This window comes from Rhinolophus hipposideros (genome assembly GCF_964194185.1).
Source record: "Rhinolophus hipposideros genome assembly, chromosome: 21".
NCBI lineage: Eukaryota > Metazoa > Chordata > Mammalia > Chiroptera > Rhinolophidae > Rhinolophus > Rhinolophus hipposideros.
Genome location: NC_138067.1, coordinates 39,061,975 through 39,068,351, shown reverse-complemented (window position 1 = coordinate 39,068,351; position 6,377 = coordinate 39,061,975).

Below are 6,377 nucleotides of genomic sequence, written 5' to 3'. Positions count from 1 at the left end.
ACTTGCCCAAGGTCACATAGCTGATTAGTGGGGGTGCTGGGATTCACACCAACCTCAAGGTCAGTCATTCAACCACCCGGCTGTGAGAGAACAACCTAGTTAGTGTCCGCCGTCAAGAATTTACAGCCCATCACTCAGCTGTAGCTCCTGGACTAGGGGACATGTGACAGGACACCAATGGGCTCCCCAAGGAGGGAGCAAAAGACTGCTGGAAATGAGCCACACGCTCTCATCTTCAAGCCTTTGCAGATGCCATTCCCTCTGCCTAGAACACCCTTTCCTGATGCACCTTAATTATCTCCTCTTCTTAGAAGTGGACCCTCTCCCAAGCCCTGCGCCCCCATGCAAACCTTTCAGTTTAGATAGACCTTTGACCCTTCAGGCCGAGCTGAGCGCACCCCTTCCCCACTCGGATCCAGTGCTTCCCCCATCCTGGCCCTGACCCCTCTTATCTCTGTTTCCCCCATCCCGGCCCTGACCCCTCTTATCTCTGTTTCCCCCATCCCGGCCCTGACGGTCCTGGGCTGTCCCTAGTTGGTGCCCCACCGGACTGTATGTGGAGGGTGGGTCTGGGGCTGTTTCAGTCTTAGGTGTTGCAGCACAGGGCCAGGTGCGCAAGGGGCAATCTCAGCAACTCGCCTCTGAAAACCGCTGATGAGTGAGAGGGTCAGACAGGACCCAGGCCTTGGGCAGAGATGACTCCAGCTGTTGGACTGATGGGGAAACTGAGGCCATGCAGCACACAGCAAATCAGGGACAGAGTCAAGCCCCTCTGCCCTGCCAGACGCTGATCTTTACACAAAACCATTCCTCCCGGTACCCAGAGCAGTGTTTCTCAGACTCCCGCTCGCACACCCAACAATCCCAAAGCGGCAGATGTCCTGGTCCCTCGGAGCTCCAGGCGGATTATCTCCCCAGGACCTCCCACTGGCTCTTCGGAGCCCATTTCCCCATCTTCCCTCCCACGCCTGCCTGATGGAGACTCGCTGTTCCTGGCGCTTCTCCCTTCACAGAAACCATAGATCTGGGGTTAACCTCCCACCTTCCACTTCCCCCAGGCTTAGGCTGCGTCAGAATAGACCCAGAGACACCGAGTCAACGCCCCTGCCTTTCCGGGTGACCTCCTCCTACCAATGCCACGTGCTGCACCCCATCCCATCCTCATCGAGGTCATCTTTGGGGGAACGTCCAGTTCACGTTGGTTCAGCGCCCCCTTTCCAGTTCTGTTTGGAAAACTTTGCCCACGCCCACAGCAGCGCACTAACGCCCCGCAATAACCCACGCAGGACCCCCCGCCCCGTGCGCTTTGGAAGGCACCACCCCCTGCTGGAGCCCCGTCCCCCTCGAGGTGGGGTCTCCCGGAGATCCGCCCCACGGCCCCCGCGTTCAGCAGTCCCCGCCGCCCGCCGGAGGTTCGCAGGTCGTCCCTGTAGCGGTGGTGTCTCCGGAAACGTTCTCCGCGCAAATAACCCCCGGCCTCCACAAGCCCTCCAACCCTCCTGCTCCTGCCAGGCCACTTGGGTCAATGGAGATACTGCACGAACGCGGTAGAACAGCGCCCCCGTGTGGCCCTGTGCTCGGCACTCGGAGGGGCCGCATGCATGGCTCTGGATGAAAGCCCCGGCCAGGCCCATGCGAAGGCAGAAAAAGTGATTTTTTGTTTTGTCTTGTTTGTTTCTTTAAATTAGAGTCGTGGTCATGAACAACATTATCTGTCAGGCTCTGGCTCAGCCGTTCGATCCTCCAGAAAGTCCTCTCTGACTGACTCCTCCCGCAGCCTGCACTGGGCTCCTGAGATCCAGCTATGCTTACCCCAAAGCAGCCCTACCCCTTTGTCTCTGGTTCCCCCATCCTGATCCCACCCCTGGGCTGGGTTGTCACTGTGAGCCTGTGAGGGCAAGCACAAGGGCTGTTTTGGTGACTACTGTGTCCCAGGGCGGGGCACCTCCTAGGGAGCATTCATTTACTCCCCCAACCCATGTTTTGCTTTAATAGTTTTATTGAGATCTATTCTACGTATCATAAAATTCATCCATATTATGCTTTAATAGTTTTATTGAGGTCTATTCTATGTATCATAAAATTCACCCATTTTAAGTGCTTTAACGATTTCGGGTGATTTTACAGAGTTGTACAATCATCACCACAGTTTGAGTTTAGAACATTTCCATCACCCTGAAAAGACCTCTTGTGCCCACTTGCAGTCACTTCCCACTCCCAGCTCCAGCCCCAGGCAGCCACTGATCTAGTTTTTGTCACATACGTATTTTTTCTTTATTTCACATGCATTTTCTGAATACTGGCTTCTACCAAATATTGAATACGGACAATACAGAGTAACACACATAACCCTGCCCTCAGGGATCTCAAAGTCTGGTAGAGGCTTTGGCTAATGGGAAAATATGTCCACTCATTCATTCATTCAAAAATATGTATTGATATTTATTGAGCACCTTCCATGTTCCAGGTACTATTCCAGGACCTACGGCTACAGCCATGGGGGAGGAGGAGAAGGACAAAAATCCTGCTCTGCTGAAGTTGATATTGTAAGAAAAGAATAAAACATAAAAAAATAAATACCGTGTTTCCCCGAAAATAAGACCTAGCCAGACAGTCAGCTCTAATGCATCTTTTGGAGCAAAAATGAATATAAAATGCAGTCTTACAGTATAGTAAAATAAGACCAGGTCTTATATTAATTTTTGCTCCAGAAGACACATTAGAGCTGATTATCCGGTAAGTCTTATTTTCAGGGAAACACAGTAAGTAGGTGAGTGACACAATGGCTGGTTGTGATAAATGTTTTGAAGAAAAAGACAGAGGAAAGGATTGATGGTAAGATTTTATACAAGGTGGTCAGAGAGCACTCTCTGAGAAGAAAATATTTGATCTGACTGAAGTAAGGGAGTCATGCCCATATCTGAGGGAACAGTGTTCCTGGGAGGGGTAACAGCCAGGACAAAGGCCCTGAGGTGGGAACAAGCTTCAGGTTGGAGGGCTGGAGTGACAGGAGGGATGGGGAGGGCAGTCAAAGATGAAGTCAAAAAGTTCTAGAACAGCCTCCCAAAGCAACTCTTTCCCAAGTCACTGTGGCAATCACAAAATAATCCCACACATTTCCAAAGGTCCCCCAGGCACTGCCTCTGGATGAGAATCAGAGCCCACAGCTGTTGGCAGCCAATTGGAGTCTCTGTTCCTCAGACTTCTGTAATAGGATATTGAATTGGATTTTTCCAGGACCTCCAGAATTGCTACTAAGGACAAAGCTGAGGACAAAGATGGCCAACTATCCCACAGCCTAAGTTCAAGGTCCCAGCATTGGAACCAGCCACTTACTCAAAGAACTCACTGAGACAACACAGGGCAGGCCCAGCTTCCATCATCCACCCCCAGAAAAGGATGGAGAGGAGAAAGGAAGTGCTAGCCTGTTTGGGGAGAAATGAACAGGTAGACTTTTCAAGAGAAGTGAGACCTTTCCCTACCCATGAACTTGGAATCAGGTTTCAGCTGAAGTTTTTACCCCTCAAATATTTGTTGTGAAAAAATTTAAATCTATGGGATAGTTGAGAGAATAGTATAATAAACTCCATATACCCTCCATTCGAATCAGCAGTTAACATTTCCTGCTGTTTGTTTTTTTTTCTCTTTCTCTCTCTCTCTGAATCAACACACGTGCTTGCGCACATGTGAATATCTGCTGAATCATCCTTGGTCTTGGCTCCTAAATACTTCAGCATGTGTCCTCTAAAAACAAGGCCATCCTCTTACAGAACCGCACCTTTATCACCCCTAAAAACATGAGCAATCATTCCATAAGATGATCTAGTATCCAAGACCGCGTTTTAAAATGAATGAAAATGAGAATCTGGTGAAATGGTCACTAAGGTTCCCTGTAACCTTTATCCTGCAGGAAAAAGAAAATGAATATAGATAGCACGTGGGGGCAGTCACTAAAAAACAGAAGGAAACTACAGTAGTCCCCCCTTTATCTGTGGCGGATATATTCTAGGACCCCCAATGGATGCCTAAACCACGGATAGTACTGCACCCTATAACACTGTTTTCTCCTATCCATACCTATCTTTTCACTTAAAGGAAGCACTTCATAGCTTCTCTTTGGCCTATACAAACTGCCAGCATCACTACTCTTGCACATTGGGGACATTATTAAGTAAAATAATGGTGACTTGAACACAAGCACTGCGATACTACAACAATTGATCTGATAACCAGGAGGGCTACTAAGTGACAAACAGGTGGGTAGCATGCGAGGTCAGATAATTAAGTTCATGAACTCATACTAGAAAAAGTGCTACATACCTCATTGCTGAATATCACTAAGGTCTGTCATGCAGGGTCTCAGCTCCCGCTCCTTGCACAAGAATGCAGGATATGGCGAGGCCAAAAAGGAACACCAATGGAGCCACGGATAGGGGGGTTCATACCGCTATAATCTCACTAGCGGCTGGGTTGGAGATATAGGAAGCAGGATCCGCAATCCGCCGTCTGCTTCTCTGCTAACCACCCAACTCTCTTGCTAGCTGCAATCCGCGCTTGCTAGCTCAGCCACCGCAGGGGCCAATAGCTAACTGGTTACAGCTGATGGCCAACTGGTTACAGCTGATTGCCATCTACTACCTGAGCCAGCACCTTTCCATGTGAGGTCGAGAACCTGGAACTGCTCTCTGGGACTCTGTCCCCAATCATCTTCAAAGTATTGCCTTTGGGAAGCTATGCACCGATGCCAGTGCCTAGTCCACCCTTCAAAGCAATTCTGGAACTTTTTCTGGAATAGTCATCAGAGCTGAGGTTGATTGGTGATGATTAATGGGGTTCAAAGATCTTGGTATGAATAATCTTTATCCTCTGTTAGGATAAAGATTGTGGAAGCAGGTAATTCAGGCTGAGAGGTTATTGGCGTAGGTAAGTGATTGTGGATTATGAGGTCTGACAATTAAGTTGGCAAACTCATCCTAGAAAAAGTGCTCCATACCTCCTTGCTGAATATCACTACAGTCACCTTTGAAGTACTCCCCTTGGGAAGCTATGAATGACACCAGCACCTAGTCCACCCTTTAAAGCGGAACTCTTTTTTAGAATGGCCATCAGAGCTGTCATCGTATTACCCTTGATGTCCTGAATGTCATCAAAATGTCTTCCTTTCAATATTTCCTTTATCTTTGGGTAAAGAAAGAAGTCATAGGGGGCCAGATGAGGTGTTCCAATACAGTTATTTGTTTCCTGGCTAAAAACTCCCTCACAGACAGTGCTGTGTGAGCTGGTGCATTGTCGTGATGCAAGGGCCATGAATTGTTGGTGAAAAGTTCAGGTCGTCTAACTTTTTCACGCAGCCTTTGCAGCACTTTTCAACTGGTTAATTGTCCAGTTGGTACAAATTCATAATGAATAATCCCTCTGGTATCAAAAAGGTTAGCAACATCGGTGCAACAAGTTCGGGAGCTAAATTGTCAGACCTCCTATATACAGTGGAGGCACTGAGCAAAGGGATGACTCACGTTCTGGACAGGACAGAGCCGGACGGCATGAGATTTTATCATGGTATTCAGAACAGTGCACAATTTAAAACATGAGTTGCTTATTTCTGGAATTTTCCATTTAGTATTTTTGGACCACCGTTGATAGCAGGTAACTGCAATAGCGGAAATCAAAACCACGGATAAGGGAGGACTTCTGTGCCATGTTTTCAATCCCAAAGAATTGAGACTTATCAATAAACTATTTCCATTTAGAACTGGGACTTGGAGGCCGTGACCCAGGTGCGTGGTATTGGGCACTAATTGTACAGAGGTGGGCCTGATTAATACCAAGAGGAGCCAGACTGTAATTTCCAAAGATGGCTGCAATAACGTTTCCCAGCTCACATATTTTTCTAGAACTTTGGCAGCCCTCCCATGGAGAAGTGGGGTTTGTGTTCCCTCTCTTTGGATCTGTGCGTTGCTTGTATCTAATAATCTATGGCAGAAGTGACACTGGCATGACTCCCAAGGCTAGATCGGAAGAGTAAGGCTGCCTCTGCCTCTTTTTGAAACACTTGCACCGGGAGGCCTGAGCCATCATGCAAGCAATCTGACTGCCCTGAGGCCACCAGGATGTGAGGAAGCCCAAACCCGTCCATGTGGAGAAGCCCTGAGACAATATGGAGAGGGATGTCCAGCCCTCCCCCAGCCGCTTCACTGTCTCCACGTCAGCAAGTGATTGCAGTCACATGAGATCCCAAGACACAACTGCCCACGGGGCGCTTCTCAAACCTCTGACCACAGACAATGGTGAGAGATAATAGGTTAACTGTTGCTGATTTCAGTTACCATGTTTTGGAGTGATTTGTTACTCGGCAACAACTAGAAAGAGGGTGGAGT